Genomic DNA, 17,936 nt, shown 5'->3' on the forward strand with positions numbered 1-17,936 from the left:
TGGGACGGCCGCAGCACAACGACAATATACGTCACATGGACTATTTTAATGATGTCTTTACTACCTTCCTGGGCCTTGAACGAGGTAGTTGCTTTTATGTCTATGCAGGTTCAGAAAGCTCTAGGATTTCATCAAAATTATCTTGATTTATGTTCCGAATGGGTTTGGAGCGACATGAGAGTAATTAATGTAAGGATTTTCATCATGGAGTGAACAATTACTTAAAATATACAGTTTTCAAATGTGAAAGAGAACAAGTCATCTTATAATTTACAGGGGAAAAAACAACAACATAAATTTACATTCCTATTCCCTGTGTCACAGTTTTCAGTTTATGTTTTTTTTTTCATTTAAATATTTTAATTAGGTTTTTACTGCCATTTATTAAATAATTAGTTGTCAAAAATGAACATTTTATCTGCTTACCCCCAGGGCATCCAAGATGTACAGTAAGTGACTTGTGAATAGGCATATAGCATATTATATAGTGAAGTATATAAATACTGTTCAGTTTCTTGCCAAGACCGATTGTTTTCGTGTCTTTACACATCAATGTATCATCACGAGCCACAGGTTTTCATTTGGTTTTGTGTTTGTTTTTTGACTCTCAAAGCCGTGATTCCCATTCACCTCCATTATAAGACTGACAGACTGCAACGGTTTGAGTTAAAAAAAGCTTTGTTTGTGTTCTACTGAAGAAACAAAGTCACCTACATCTTGGATGCCCTGGGATGTAAGAAGATAAACATCAAATTTTCATTTGTGGGTGAATTATCCCTTTAAGGTTTTTAATGTAATATGTTATGGTGCTAAATTCTTATGTATTGTATTACTTTAGTGCACTTGTGTTAGCATAATGGTAATATACTGTATATATTTTCAGCAAAGTTCTAGAAACTGCTGCCATTTTTTTTTACCATACATTCCACACATTATTTACAGTATAGAAATGAAGAAAAAAACTCCCCAGTCAAAAATGCAGGCCTTGCAAACTACACAGATGGCTATTATTTAACAGAGAACCAGTGTTTGTGCTTTAGACACCAGTTTTGCTCAGAAAACTAATGAATTTCAATGAAATGATTGTGAATCGGCATTGAAAACAAGCATCTGGAGATGCTCTAATATTAATTGGAGTATCTGTACCTTGTTGTTCTTTCAGCTTGTGTCCCGCAGCAGCTGGATCCCCATCTGCATGTAACCATGAAGACCTCAGCAGAGATTGCTGGGAAGTGTCTTTATAACGTGGCTCTATATGTGGTTTTATAGTGCATTAGGTGCTGCTTTCTTTCCATTATGACAGCATGAGTTACTGCCAGCAGCGCTCATGCTATTACTGCCATGATCGAATGTACTGTCCTCTTGCCACATAGTGCCCCCTGAGTGGAACAAAACAAGCAGCGGAGCTATCATCTGTCTAGCAGAAGTGTCTTGTAACACTAATTACACATAATGTTCTTTTTGGTTGTGATTACAAAAAAAAAAAAAAAAAAAGAAAGACAAATCACCAGGCTTGTTTTTCACTGTGACGGCAAGGTATAGCATGTGACCAAGTGGCTTTTGTCCATCACTTTATCCCAGCAGTGGGGAGGTGTAGAGCTCGCTATTCCCAGAACGGGAATACACAGGAAATTAGAAAAGCAGATGGTGTTTTGTGCTAATGAGCCCTAACACAATTCACCTGTTAGTATCTGAGTGCTGGTTGGTGGGATGGCAGGAGAAGATATTAGTGGCCTGGTGAGAGTTCTTTAACGCCTGTGATGTCATACACAGATCCTATTTTAAATTTAGAGTGTGCTGTGCAAAGTTTCCTATAACCTCTTTTATATGTGAGAGCCATACAAAATGAAAGGGAGAGGCTGAGATAGACATTCTCAGATAGACAAGCAGATTAAATGGACAAGGAGACATGGGAATTGTGTCAGGGAGGGAAAAGTAACAGTGAGAGCGCAATGTACTGTGCTGAAAATCTTAATCGCGGCCTACTACACGTAAGCAGTGGTGTTAAGGTGCTGTATTCACAGGGGATATTTATAGAAACCCTTCTCACTGTCAGATGAGAGGAGAGAATCTTTGAAGTGACGTTGATTTCTCTGTGTAAAAGTCCAGGGAGATGAAGGTTGTGATTCTTTTTCTTGGAGGCCCGTGCCCTTTAGCATAAGTTCAGTGGTTTCCTTCATACAACACTGCGAAACGACTGAACTTCGCAAGAACAGTAAGTTAAATTGAGGTTTAAAAGCTTTTTTTGAGTTGATATGATTCATATTGTTTGATTCCGATTCATAATATTAATATCGCAGGTAAAAACTGCTTCAAGGGATATTTCACCCAAAAATGAAAATTCTGTCCTTAATTACATACCCTCACATTGTTCCAAACCTGTAAGACCTTCATTCGTCCTCGGGACACAAATTAAGACATTTTTGTATTAATTCCAAGAGCTTTCTGATCCTCCATAGACAGCAAGGGTACTAAGGCCTGGTTCACACGGGACGATTTTAAAATTGTCGGCCGATTTTCCAAACCTGAGAGACCCCACACACGGCGATAAAAAAATCACGGGTCTAACAGTTTTGGTCGTTCAGTGTGTGGTGTGCAGCCACACAGCAATATCAACACATCACACACGAACCGATTTGACTCCCGAGAATTCCCAGGTAAGACGGGAAATCTTGCAAAATCCCTCGAGATCAAACGTGACTTCAGAGTAAACAATCATGGCGGACGAAGAGGACGCAGTGGCCGTAGTTTGTGCTTTGTTTTTAACGGAAAAAAAAAACATAAGAAAAACAAGAAAAGGCGATGGTCAAAGAGGTGGAGACAACGCGAGCATGGACTAACGTTATACTTGCTACATCATGATATGGAGGAAAGTTGTTGTTTTATCTCATAGAAATGTTGTTACATACTACACAGATTAATCGTTGAAATAAACGTTCATATATTCGTTTCCATGTACTCTGGTGGACTGCAGTTGTGGATGTAGTTATGCCCATCGACTTTATTTGTATTTGTTATATTATATACACCGGCTGTCTTGATTTCGTTTCCCGGTACTTACTTCCTCACCGCCTCGTCACCTCGCTTTCTGATTGGCTACACGCCACAGTCCACAGGCTGCGTGATTGTTTGTCCTCGGGGGACACCACACACGAGAAGAAATCGGGCAAAATAAATCCAACATGTTGGATATCCCCGATTTGAGATCGGAGTGGTCCCGACGTTCTTCCGAGCAGAGGAGAGCGGTCTTAAGGCCTGGTTCACACGGGACGATTTTAAAATTGTCGGCAGATTTTCCAAACCTGAGAGACCCCACACACGGCGATAAAAAATCACGGGTCTAACAGTTTTGGTCGTTCCGTGTGTGGTGTGCAGCCACACGGCAATATCAACACATCACACACGAACCGATTTGACTCCCGAGCATTCTCGTGTCAGACGGGAAATCTCGCAAAATCCCTCGAGATCAAACGTGACTTTAGAGTAAACAATCATGGCGGACGAAGAGGATGCAGTGGCCATAGTTTGTGCTTTGTTTTTAACGGGAAAAAAAACATAAGAAAAATAAGAAAAGGCGATGGTCAAAGAGGTGGAGACGACGCGAGCATGGACTATACTTGCTATATCATGATATGGAGATAAGTTGTTGTTTTATCTCATAGAAATGTTGTTACGTACTACACAGATTAATAACCGTTGAAATAAACGTTCATATATTAGTTTCCATGTACTCTGGTGGACTGCAGTTGTGGATGTAGTTATGCCCATCGACTTTATTTGTATTTGTTATATTATATACGCCGGCTGTTTTGATTTTGTTTCCCGGTACTATCACTGCCTCGTCACCTCGCTTTCTGATTGGCTACACGCCACAGTCCACAGGCTGCGTGATTGTTTGTCCTCGGGGGACACCACACACGAGAAGAAATCGGGCAAAATAAATCCAACATGTTGGATATCCCCGATTTGAGATCGGAGCGGTCCCGACATTCTTCCGAGCAGAGGAGATTAGTTTTAACACACCACACACGGCAGGAATATTTGATCAGATTATTTTACGATAATCTGAGCATCCTAAGATTGTCGGAAGGGCTGAATCGGGGCTAAAATCGGCCCAATTATCCTGCCGTGTGAACCAGCCTTAACACACCACACACGGCAGGAACATTTGATCAGATTATTTTACGATAATCGGAGCATCCTAAGATTGTCGGAAGGGGTGAATCGGGGCTAAAATCGGCATAATTATCCTGCCGTGTGAACCAGCCTTAAGATGATCAAGGTCCAACGAAGTAAGGCCATCATTAAAATAGTCCATGTGACATCAATGGTTCAGCTGTAATTATTTTACAAAACTACAAGAATACATTTTGTGCACAAAGAAAACAAAAATAATGACTTGATACAACAATTTGTCTCCTTCACGTCACCCTGGCACCATTTTGGAGAGTATCCACTGAACATAAGAAACATATGTGTGTGGATATGTTGTTTGCATTCAGATCAAAGCGTGAACAACGTAACAAATATAATAACAACTGTTGCATGTCTCAGAGCAACATACAAATAGTGGCATTTCATTCCTGAATGAATCAGTTGAGTGAATGATTCAGTGATTTGCTTTAAAGATTGTATTCTTAAATGAATCGAATGAATCAATGCATCAAAGTTCCTACATTAAGCAATGAATATTGAATAAATTGTTTGACTAATTCAGTGACTCGCTCGTAAATACATAAACTTCCCCAACACTACTGGCACTAGCTAAGTGTACTGTATCATAAATTTAAGGGTATTTTTTTTTTAAATTGTTTATACTTCATTGAAGTGAAATAATTATAACATGCAGTGAAAGACAACATTCACTGGACACATTTGCTCATGTTTCCCTTACTAGGGTATAACAACAAGGGAAAGGCTTACCGTGAGCGTCCCATGGGCCTTTGTTTCTTTTGGCTTGTCACCAGATAACGCAGCATGTGACTCTTGGGACAGAGGTCCCAGATCACAGGGAACAGACTGTTTCAGTTACATGGGAAAGTCATGCAGCACAAAAAAAGAACAAAAGTCAAATCCCACAAAAAGTATTTAGAAAACAAACTAATCACTTCATGACAGTGTAGTGTAAATTCAGCGATGAAATGACGTGAGAGGCACATGTGGCTCTACATCGGATCAAGAATCACTCAAGAGAGCCATACTTTGTTTTTCATTCCTTTGGTTTGTGCGTCAATGAGCCACAAGGTTCTGAGGTGAGACAGTGTACTGTGGACGTATGCATGACTGCACCAAGAAATTATTTAGGAAAAGTGTACAACTCATATGTTCACTGGCATGTTTAAGGTTTTTCTGTTGTTTGTGGTTGTGATTTGATCTCTGTCATTGTGTTGTGGAAAGAATGGGCAGTGGATGTGTTATTCATTCTGTGTCACACTGACCGCAGCATGAGCTACTGAATCATCCCTTTAAGCCAGCGCTTCTATGCTTTCTTTCTTTTTGCTTTGATATGCTGAAGTCCCAGTGCCTGTGATATTTTCACCACTGTAATAATTCTCTATGAAGCAGAGAGAGAGAGTGTGTAAGCAGGGAGATTTTTTGCTGCAACAGCTGACCCAAAAGAATGTGATTATGCAATTCAACTCATGTCAAGGTTTTTGATCATGCATATGCATTTGTGCACTGTAACAAATGGATGTTCAAGCCTCATCTTTCCATACAAAAAAAAATGCATGGTTATTATAATGCCAAGCTCCAAAAAAGTATTATAAAAGTGGTCCAGACAGCTTATCATAACTTTGTGTGAGAAACAGACCAAATGTATGTTTTTATTCACTTAACATTTTCTGAATGGACTACAAAAGTTGTATGGACTAAACAAATGGTGATAAAGTGATAATTAATAAATGATAATTGATTTTAAATTATATTAATGATTTACAAATTATATATTAAAAAAAAATAAAAGTAGTAAATAAAACAAATTATTGGAGTACATTTTACAAGGAAATGCTATTGAGGTCTTTCCGTAATTTACTAGCAATTTTCTGCTTGTTTTGCATGCATTTTTCTCAATGTATAGCCTTTTTATTGTAATTTATAGCACATAATTAGTATTGTACTTATTTACACTTTTATTTAAATAAGAAATTAATATTCATGAATATTCTGAAAACATTAATTATTCAGTAGCATTTGATTAAATTAAATTAAATTAAATTAAATTAAATTAAATGTATTCCTCTGTTTCAAAGAATTTCAATATTGGGTGAAATATTCCTTCAATTGCTATAGATAGATATAGTATTGGCTTCAAGTATAGGCTTAATGTACCCAAAACCACTCTGATAAACTCAGAAGCAGCAAGTCATGATGAAAGAAGTCTTGTTTAGAGAAGAGAGTTTCTATGAGCCAGCTAGACGGCAGTATTTATTTGAGGTTATGGTGCTGAGCACACATGCACACGCATAATCAGTCACAGCTCATTTCAGCTCCCTTTATCAGTCTGCACACATTTTATAACTGATGTTGAAGCGCAGACAGATTTCTTCCAGCTTTCCACACAGAGAAATAGATCTTTTGACACACCAGAATGTGTGAGACTTTTTAATACTGTACCCCTACAGAAGTTTCAAAACACACTCTGAGGCAGAGAAAAGAGACACAGTGATCAGAGAGCTTGTGTTAAGTCAGCTTTCATTTAATGGCTCTCATAACACTTTGTTTTCATCTTTTCTGAGTCTAGGGTTGATCTGAGATGTCCCACAATGCATTCACAGAGAGACAGGAAGATCAAAGAGAAGAATGAAAGTCTGACTCACTCGTGTGCTACATTGAAACAACCATCAGAGAAGTTCGAGATTCTGCTTCGGTGAAATACAATCCATTACAACACTTGCAGGCGATGGATGGTTTGCTGGAAGTTTAACTTTAAGATGAAAACAGGCCTAGAGAGTCTCAAGTGAGTAATTTTCAAGTAACACATTTTCAGTTTAAAGATCCTTTGCTTTTGTTCTGTGTCTATTGCATACACAGGTCACAAATGAGCTCAGTATATTAGGTTTGTAATCAAAAATATAGTCCAGATTTTTGCTTTCAGTGTTTTGGAAGAACAAATGCAAACACAATACATCAGTGGAAATAGAGGTGACCTTTCAGTGTGTTTTCTCTCTGTCGCTCCTTCTGTATCTTTTGGTTCACTTGGCCAGAATTGTACAACAAACAGTAACCTTTTCAGCCCATTCATTCACTGTGTACTTGGCCACAAAGTAGTGTTTTGTTTACCACACATTCACAGCACACAAAGACCACTGACAGGAAGAATGGAAAGCATGCATCTTTGCAGTTTTGTTGAGCAAGTTTTTTTAAAAGATGAACCATAGTGACAAAACAACAAACTAGGTCTTGTTCTGTGATGATTCTGTCAGGTTTATTTGATCCATTGGCCTCGTTCTAGTCTTTTTCTATACCCCGTCAACAGCTGCAACTGTGAGGTTGAAGTCATTTCCCTGTGAGGGGTGTTGGGTCCCTGGAGGGGGCAGCTCTAATGAGACCCGATCTGTGGCTAGTTGCTCCATGGCTCATCAGACGCATTCATCACTCTGGTGTGTATTCATCTTCTCAGAGGCTCAGAGTGTGTCATGAGGCTTGAAAGCTGCCATATCGTCATACATTTTTATCACATCTGTATTTTATCAGGGAATTTTCTTTTAATCTTATTTCTATAACAATTTGAAAATTGTTTTTTTTTTCTTTTAAATTGAAAGTGAATTAGTCTGGTAACAAGATACAATTATTATTTTGAATTATTATTTAAATTATTTGGATTTTGTATTAATAATTATTAAATTATTAAATATCCACAATATATAAAATTGGAATACTTGTATATTTTATAATATTAGAATTTTACATTTCAGAATGATAATTAAAAATCAAAAAGACTGACTGCACTTGTTCACTTTTCAATCTTTTATTCACTACTTATTCACTAATGAAATGAAATGACATTTTAAATTAAATGAAATTACATGTTAAACATACACTTCGATGCATCGATTACAAACCTTGACGATTTAAATGCATCGAGCTTAAAAACATGATTTTTGAATCGCCAACTCGGACACTAATCGAATGAATCGCGATTTCTATAGCGATTCAGTGCTTTCAAAATACATACACATTAAATTAATACAAGCACGAATTAATGGAGACCTGGAACAGTGTTCGCTTCTCTCCTTCACGCGCTCCACCGCACGAGACTGTCAAAGGGTTGCGCTCGCGCTTCGTTTGTCTCTGACGCAGCTGATGTGTGATCTCTCCTCAGGACTCGTGGCCAGTAGGCCTAATACTAAAGTAAGTCGTTTTACTTTTCTTTAGTTTTTCAGTGGCTCTCTGTATCTTACCGACGGCTTTACCTGAGCAGTCGAATGCTGCGTATTTATTGCATGAACAGAGCAGAAAGTAGCATTCGTCGCTTTAGCAGACATCAGGTGTGTTTTCTCTCAGAATCATCATTCGCTGATGGAGAGAAAAAGTTAAATAGCTACTATAGCATTTTGTTTTGTGAAAATGAGATAAATAAGTTTTCACACTGACAAAGAAATGAACTCGCTCTCATAGACGTGCCAGGCTTTATCGGCAGCTAAATTGAATAAAAAAAAGAAGAAGATTAACCTAAAAAAAAACACAATAAATTGAATAATTTACATCGTTTATTAAAGTACAGAAACTATAAAGTGTATTTTCTAATAGTATATTTTATTACAATAATACAGGCTACATACATAAAATGATTATATTTGACATTTCTGTCACTTCTGAAATGATAGCTATGCCACTGGTGGGACAAAATGTTAGCTTATACATAATACTCTTAAACTTTTTTTTTTATCTTGGCTTGCATACATTTTTACGTATGCCTTGTCATGCCATAGCATCATTAAACTAGCATCTAACAATGGACAAAATGTTCTTTTTTCTCTCTCTCTCTCTAACCTATGGTTCTCTAACCATAAAGACTGCTGTGTAATTTGGCCCCTGACTAAGCATTTAAAGAATTTAGGGGAAGCATTTAAATAATCCTGTGAATGCACTTAAAGAACACAGAATCCAATCGTTATAATAGAATCGAATCACATTTAATTGTGAATTGAATCGAATTTAATCATTCTAAATTTGCAAAAATCGTTCTTGAATCGAAAACCTTTGAATCGTGAATCAAATCGAATTGCTGCCGACCCAAAGATTCACAGCCCTAGTCTTATGTATAGTAGATAAAGTACTCTGACTTTTTATACTTAGGTTAAGTATACACTGAAAGTAAGTACTTTTACTCAACTTGATTATTAAAAGAGTGTGCATATTTTGTCCACCATTCACCTTACAGTCTGATATCAGACTTCATGACAGCTGACATTTTGTGACTGTTTGAATCCCCTATGAATGGCAACATGTGAAAACATCCGCTGTGCTGTTGCTGCCGCTAAATGTCTTTGGTTGCCATGGAGATGTGGACCACAGTATACTTTACAAAGCAGCTGCCTGCAGTGTCTCAGCATTGCTCGAGTCAAGACAGTTTCACTAACATCCAGAGCATGTCACCTTAAACAGGAACTTACTTAGAAACTCAAAACCTCATGCTGTTTGCACAAGAAAATCTCTATTTAATCTCTCTTCTTAAGTATATCCTGCATTTCTTTGATGTGTGTTTACTGAAGCTCATGGTCATTTGATTCTGTGCATGTCTATCACAAGTGCATCTGGAGGAATACTGAAACTGAGGCCTACAAATGTTCTGACAGATTCCCAGTTTTGATTCCATTAAGGTATTAAGGTGTCTTTTTGCAGCTGAATACCATGAACAAAAGCCAGCTGCCTAAACAACACTTAAAAAAGAAACTTCCCTGTGGTTTTAACAAAAATACAACAGCAAAAACCACCAACTAACATAGATTTCACACGTTACTAAAGACAGGTAAAAATTAGTAATAAAATAAGAACAAATAATCAGTTTAGCAATATTGCACAAATAATGCAACTGAACAAAGTTCAGGGACAGAAATTGAAATCAAAAGTACAACTAAAACATTGTAGGCTGTAAGTTTTAATTTTTGCAAAAAGAATATGGATTTATCTTCATTAAAGTTACAGAAGTTATTCAGTCAAAATCAGCGATTAGATTTTTCTTTTGTTCTTTGATTAACATTGATGACACCGATGATGACAGTTTCAAGCTGCTGTCACTTTAATACTGAATGCACCGATCCAATATATTATTGCACATACATTTTCTGTCTCAACTGTTTACTTTCAGTAATTTTTATTAGGATATTTTGACAATTTAGTATTTTCCCACTCAAACACAAGAAGAATGAAAAGAGAATTTGGTTTAGTTTGTGCACACTATATTAGAGGTGAATTTTTGTGCATGTGCATTGGATGTGTGCGAAGCACAGAAAACAGCTCACGAGTGCTTAATTCTCTTTCACATCATTGCGCTTGGTTTGTTTTGAAATCACATAAAATTGAGAGCAAAGAAATCATTAAGCAGAGTCTTATCAAATTCACGGTTCTTGGAAATATGGAACCAGTTCCTAAAACCCAACCCAACAGTACTTTTTTTTCTAAACCTTTTTTAGTTTATGAGACTTAACTTAGATTAAGAAATGTTAACTTGTAACTGCAAGACGTGAACCTGCAACTCTGAGACAAAAAGAGGTCAGAATTTTGCGATAAGAAGTCAGAATTACCTCAAAAAAAGAACAAGAAACTTAAGTGCACCTGTTATAGTTTGGCTGGTCTCAACATATTCCTCTAAAAGAGGAAATGTGTATCATGAAGAAGACCAGGGAGGATGTGGTCAAGTTTTCAAAATACCCTACACGCCACAGTGACATACTCAAATTTATACTCACCTAGAACTGTTTACCATTGCAACGTGTCTGCAAACCCATCACAGCAGCAAGGGCCTGTCCCTGCTCCACAGCTCAGCCATAACCAGACCTTTGCTCTTACAGACAGTTTAATGAGAGCTGGCAGCATCACTGCATTCTAAACATTTCTGTAACCTTCACTCAGAACAAGGCCTACGGAGCGGTGGCTCAGAACTAATTATTGGGGTTATCATCGGTTTCAATGATTTGCTTATCAACATGTTTGTTTACATTCCTCTAAAGCAGCCGTGTGTGTCTGATGGTTGACGTCACAGTGCCTAAGATCAGTGGGGTTCAGAGCGGGAACAACTAGATGAAGACGGCAGGTGTATATCCTATCTCTTTGCTAATTTATGAGCTTTTTCAGCTCTTCATAACATGTATAAACAGTTGTAGCATGCCAACCATGTGATATATGAGACTAAGAATGGAGATAACTAATTGTTTACTGTAATGATGATGCTTGGACACTTTTGCTGACAATTACATGATTAATGGTATATGTGCATGTGTTGTTTACTAGTTATGTTTGAGTTACTACAGTGATCAAGATTACGTTTTCCCTGTTTTCTATTTTAATCTATGATTTTTTATTTTATTCATTCAACTTATTTGTTTTCTTGGTTTGTTTAAAAATAATAAAATAAAATATTTAAATCTAAACATTTAAATCTAAACAGAAACCCCTGTCTTTTCCAACTTTTTATTTTATAATTTGTTCATTTCTTTATTAATGTCACCTTATTTATTTCCTACACTGTTAATTATTTGACTGTAAATTTACAATAAATTGCAGGTTAATAATTGCATGACTTTCACAGTAAGTTACTGTAACATTTTTACAGTAAATTATTGTGAAATGACAGCTGTATACTGTGACTTCACAGTAATTTAGACATCGCATTACTGTGATTTAGCGGTAAGCTTCTGTAGAATTAATGTATTTAACTGTGAAATTACAGTTGGTGTCTATGTATTACTGTAATTTAACAGTAAGCAGCTGTAGAATTCATGTATTTAACTGAAATTAGTGTCTATTATTGTAATTTAGCAGCAAGCAGATGTAGAATTAATGTATTTAACTGTGAAATTAGTCTATCTATTACTGTAATTTAGCAGTAAGCAGCTGTAGAATTACTGTACATAACTGTGAATGTCTATCTATTACTGTGATTTAGCATAAATGATGGACCAAACAAAACTGATAAAAACAGTGACATAACTTTTATTTTTTAGAAGTAAAATACAATTTAATTACATGAATAAAACACTGGGCAACAGGGATTGACACTGGGTAACAGGAATGTGTGTCAAAAGAGAAAGAAGGAGACAGAGAAGAGAGAGTGAGGGAGAGAGATGTAAGAAAAGACAAAAAGGTGGTGTCGCAGGTGTCTCTCTCCTTCCCTCGCAGCTGGCACCTGCATAGTGTGGGTTCTATCCACTATATACAAAAGATAAGAAAGACAAAAAGTTTAAATTACTCTGTGGTGGACTGACTCACTGTAAGTATGGTGCTCGCATTGTAACACTAATCCTAAAATGTCTACAATTTAAGTAATTTCAACTATTAAAAAAAATGTGAATAGTACTCTCAATTAATATTAAATCAACAAACCAGGACTCTAATCACTCCTGTTACATTTACCCAGTCCTAATATTTTTCACGTGAGTAACAGGACTGAAAGTAACATGATTGAGGTTAAAAGGTTAGTTCACCCAAAAATGAAAATTCTGTCAGTAATTACAGAGCACAAATTAAGATATTTTTGATGAAATCTGAGAGCTGGATCACTCCTCCATCGGCTTCTAAGGGTTTGAAACTTGCTGGCCCAGAAAAATGTATTAAAGACATCTTTAATATAGTCCAAGTGACTCCAGTAGCTCAATCTTAAGTTTATAAAGCGACGAGAATACTTTGTGCGTAAAAAAAACAACAACTTTATTCCACAATTCATTTCCTTCTCTGTGGGCCTTGAGTTTTTTCATGTAGTAAAACAGCGTATCGCTTCTGTGTTATACGTCACACGTAGGCTGACTATTGGCCGACGCTGGTCATGTGTGTGATGCATGTGACGTATAACACAGAAGCGCTACGCTGTTATACTACATGAATTCACCCGAGGCCCAGAGAGAAGGAAATGAATAGTGGAATAAAGTCATTATTTTTGGGGGGGTTTTGCGCACAAAAAGTATTCTCGTTGCTTGGTAAACGTAAGATTGAGCCACTGTAGTCACTTGGACTATATTAATGATGTTTTTAATACATTTTCTGGGCCAGCAAGTTTCAATCCCTTAGAAGCCTATGGAGGAGTGAGACAGCTCTCAGATTTAATCAAAAATATTTTAATTTGTGTTCCGAAGATGAGAGAAGGTCTTACGGGGTTGGAACAACATGAGGGTGAGTAATTACTGACAGAATTTTCATTTTTGGGTGAACTAACCCTTTAAGCAAAAATTGCATGCTAAATTGCATAGTAATTCAACAAAGTAGCAAGTAATGTAAATTTACACTTAAAACTATTGTAAAGTACTGTAAATTTCACGTTTTTTAGACGTCAAGGCATGTTAAAATCAAATAAACGTAAAAACAATTAATTTTACACATTTATTTTGCAGTCTGTCTAAACTCTACATTGAATCAGGAGACACTATAGAACACATTAAAGGGATAGTTCACCCCAAAAATCTTTGGAACACAAATTAAGATATTTTAAGAAATCCGAGAGCTTTCTGTATCCTCCATGGACAGCAATTATTTTACTTTCAAGGCCCGGAAAGATTGTTAAAATAGTCCATATGTATACAGTGGTTAAACCTTAATGTTATGAAGCGACGAGAATACATTTACTGCGCAGAAACAAAACAAAACAAAATAGAATACCGACTTTATTCAACATTTTTCCTTTCTGTGCCAGTATCCGATGCTGTTCACGTGATGTGTTCTCGATCATGCATGTGATTGCATTGGGCACAAAAAGTATTCTCGTTGCATCATAAACATTGAGGTTGAACCACTGTAGTCACATGGACTATTTTAACGATGGTTTTACTACCTTTCTCGGACTTGAAAATGGTTATAACATAGTAGTCTATAGGTGGGATCAGAAAGCTCTCATATTGCTTAAAATTTTCTTAATTTGTGTAGAACAAAATTCTTGTGTTTGGAACATCGTGAGGGGATGTAATTAATGACAGATTTTTCAATTTTGGGTGAACTAACCCTTTAATAGCTTCAGTAAACTTCTTACTGCATAACTACATCTAGCTTAAAGGAACACGCCGACTTTTTGGGACTTTAGCTTATTCACCGTATCCCCCAGAGTTAGATAAGTCCATACATACCCTTCTCATCTCCTTGAGTGCCTCTGTTTGACGCACCCACCGCTAGCCTAGCTTAGCACAAAGACTGGAAGTAAACAGCTCCAGCTAGCATACTGCTCTCAATAAGTGACAAAATAACGCCAACATTTTCCTATTTACATGTTGTGATTTGTATAGTCACAGTGTGTACAAATAACAAGGTCATATGAGACACAACCATCTTCTAACTGTATACATACTGGGAACTATATTCTCAAAAGGCGAAGCACTGCTACTTCTTTGGAGTGATTTACTCCAATTCTGAGCAAACTCTCTGCTCCTCACCACAGGGCTTCTCAGGTGCTGTGAGAAAATCACTCCTTCTGAGAATATAGTTCCCAGTATGTATATGGTTAGAAGATGGTTAGAGTCACTGTGACTATACAAATCACAACATGTAAATAGGAAAATGTTGGCGTTATTTTGTCACTTATTGGGAGCAGTATGCTAGCTGGAGCCGTTTACCTACAGTCTTTGTGCTAAGCTAGGCTAGCGGTGGGTGCCTCAGACAGTCTTACGGCAAGCACGGAGATGAGAAGGGTATGTATAGACTTATCTAACTCTGGGGGATACGGGGAATAAGATAAAGTCACAAAAAGTCAGCATGTTCCTTTAACACAGATACTGTGTTTCATTAGTCCGTTCTTAAATTGGAACACAGCTTACATTAGATTGACATCCATTCGAAGTCAATGAGCTTCCAGATAAGAGTGCAGACTTGCTGGTTCATGTGACCTCTCTGCCTCTTAGATTTTGTGCCTGTCTCTGGGTTGATGCCCAAGAAGCACCTTCAAACAAAAAGACAGAAGAAACCTGTTAGTTTAATTCGTGTGATGAAAAAAGTGTCAGTTCCCAGTCACCACCTTCAGTGGGTCACTGCTTTTGCAGTACAGAGTCAAACTAAAGTTAGCTCAGTTTAAACAAAGGTGTAATTCAGGTGTAAGTACTGTAATTCAGAAAAAAAAATGCATGGAACTGAACTGAAAAACATTTCCATCACAAACACAGTCAAGAATAGACCTTCACCAAAGTAGAGGTGTGTGATTTACCTAGGCAAAGCATTCGCACACAACAATTTACATAATTTACATGTTCCGTTTGCAGAGGATGGAGTAAGAGCCTGTTGCCTGTCCATCTCCCTATGGCTGTTTCTACTTGTACTCTTCCTCCTAGAATTATTACCCGTTCACAGATGATGTGATAAACATTTCATTTCTTATATCTTTTTCACAATAAAGCACCCAGTTTTTTAGTTGTTTCTGACTTTAAGCTTTGTCTCTGGTCTAATCTGGTCTGGTCTCCAGCACAGACACACAAATTAAGGCCCCATCCACACTACTGCGTTTTCGTTTAGAAACGGAGAATTAAAACTAATATCTCCGTCCACACCAGCGTTTTAGCTGCGTATAATGCGGTGTTCACACCAAACGCGAATAGAGCGTCTGGCGCGTTTACGTGCGTCTGGAGGTCTCGCGGCGCGAATGGGGCGTTAAGTGCGGCGCGGAAGACGCGAATTGACGAGCGAATAGAGCGCTTCAAGCGAAACGCGCGTTAAGCGCGAATGGTGCTTTTTGTGCATTTAGCGTTTGACGCGAATTCGCGTCTGCCGCCCGAGTTGAAAAATTTGAACTTTGGCGTCAATTCGCGCCGCGTTAATCAATCAGGAGCCTGCTAGGAGTCACTCATTCAACAGTATGTTCCTGCAGCCTCCGGCTGTGCAGGAATACCCTTCTCCACTCATTCAACAAGGAGGAACGACAGATGTTGTCAGTGAGCAGTCAACCGGAGCTATATGACAAAAGTTCATATTTCTATAGAGACAGGAATAAAAATGACCTATATATATATATATATATATATATATATATATAACATATTAATAGATAAATTGAATATAGGCCAAAGATAAGAAACGTTTCATTTTACCCCAAACGAATTATATTTGATCTTGAACCACTAAAGACACATCATAGCCAGCGGCAAATGTCAGAAGATCTAGCCGAGGTAAGGCTACTCTCGGCGGATACATGATGACGGGATCGTCTCATCTCCGAGATCGGCGAAACACATTTTTTAAATAGACTCTGTCATTATAAATAAACCGCATATTTGAGTTTAAAACAACTACATTCTCGCCTGAAATACTTTTAAAACTACATTTCATGACACAATAACAGTAATATTTTGAAAATTATCCGAATAAAAATGGCGGTTGAAAATGCTGCGTGAACTCAGCTGGATGAAGCCCCCCATTCATTTTTCTGTTGACGAGAAAGACAACGGTTGCTCCGTTTCACACACACAGCAGGGAAGAAAAGCATAAAGTTACTAATTTGAGATGAATTTAATCCACCTTTGCCCAAATCCACAAACACCATAATTTATCTAGTTAATAATAACTGTCATAATACCCACATTAAGGCCACATCTTACCTTATAACTTTATTTATCGTCGGTCAATGTAGAAAATGCTGTGGTAAAAGAGAGAACGCTGTTAGAGTAACTAAGATAAGCTTTAAGTAAAGCTAAAGTTAAATGTTCGACGGTGTATCTAATCAGACATCTCACAGTTAACTTAATACGGTATAATTAACACTACAACCAACGTCTTTTCATTCAAATTTGCGCGCCTAATCGTCGATGCGAGTCTGCTCCAGCTAACTTACAAAAACATGACAACAGAACCTACAACTAACCCTAATTTGGTTCATACTTTTAAATTACATGCACTATCATATAAAAAAACATCAAATTGATAAAGTTTGACATTTAAACACTTACCGCTGTCTGAATCCACCGAATGAGACCACGTAGATCAGAGAGCTCTGATGACGCTCTGATGACGCTGCCGCAGTTGCCACTCAAAAAAGACGGCATTCACAGTAGTTTCTTGTAAAAGCCCCGCGCCTGCATTATTTTCACAGTAAAAGTCTAAATACGGTATTATATTGTGAATTATCACAGTTAAAGCCTGTGAAGTGGTAATAATGTAATTAACTGTGAAATATTACAGTTATATATTGTGAAATCCTGGAAAATTTTTACAGTGTAGACTGTCTAAAAGTAATTTAATTTAATCTAATTAAAAAATACTTATACAATTATAGTGGGACTGCTAGGTTAAACTCTTTTTTTCCCCTTTCTTTTTAAAATTATTTTAAAATTTCATTATTGATTTCCCTTCATTTATTTTGTAGATAGTTTAGAATAAAAAAAATATATATATATTTATACAATGTAAACTGAAACCTTCTCCTTTCCCTCTGTAAGCACTCTTTCATTTAGTCATAGCGCTTTGCAGTAAAGCAAACATTTCTGTTGACTCAGTACATGTTTTAATTTCATTTTAGTTTAAAGAGGAAAGATTAAATGTTTTTTTTAGTTCAGGTTCAACTCACTGGGAATTAAATCTGCATGACTCGGCTGAATGATCAGCTCCCTGTGCAGGAGATTTCTCATTTATAATGTATGTGGTTGTACTTGCTCTATAATTCAAGCCATTATGTAGGCTTAGATTCAATTTTAGTATTTCAGTTGAAATCAGCACTCAAGGGAAGGGGCCAGATATAGACGAGCCCTTCCCAGATCCATTAATGTGCAGCGGCGGTGGAAAAACATTAGTATAGAAGGCTTTCATCATACTTA

General features: G+C 37.1%; 2 long non-coding RNA genes across 2 annotated transcripts; one reads left to right on the forward strand and one right to left on the reverse strand.

Moving 5' to 3' along the window:
* Positions 1-5,124: 5,124 nt before the first annotated feature.
* On the forward strand, positions 5,125-7,658 carry LOC113115533 (uncharacterized). The gene is made up of 3 exons (XR_003293899.1): positions 5,125-5,252; positions 6,743-6,958; positions 7,478-7,658. It is a non-coding gene; the product is annotated as an uncharacterized LOC113115533 (long non-coding RNA).
* A 4,480-nt stretch (positions 7,659-12,138) lies between these two features.
* Positions 12,139-17,328, reverse strand: LOC113115026 (uncharacterized). Its single transcript, XR_003293821.1, has 4 exons — positions 17,073-17,328; positions 16,725-16,762; positions 14,958-15,079; positions 12,139-12,372 (listed from the first exon to the last, which is right to left on the reverse strand). It is a non-coding gene; the product is annotated as an uncharacterized LOC113115026 (long non-coding RNA).
* Between the last annotated feature and the right edge of the window lie 608 nt (positions 17,329-17,936).

This window comes from Carassius auratus, chromosome 15 (assembly GCF_003368295.1).
Source record: "Carassius auratus strain Wakin chromosome 15, ASM336829v1, whole genome shotgun sequence".
Classification (NCBI taxonomy): domain Eukaryota; kingdom Metazoa; phylum Chordata; class Actinopteri; order Cypriniformes; family Cyprinidae; genus Carassius; species Carassius auratus.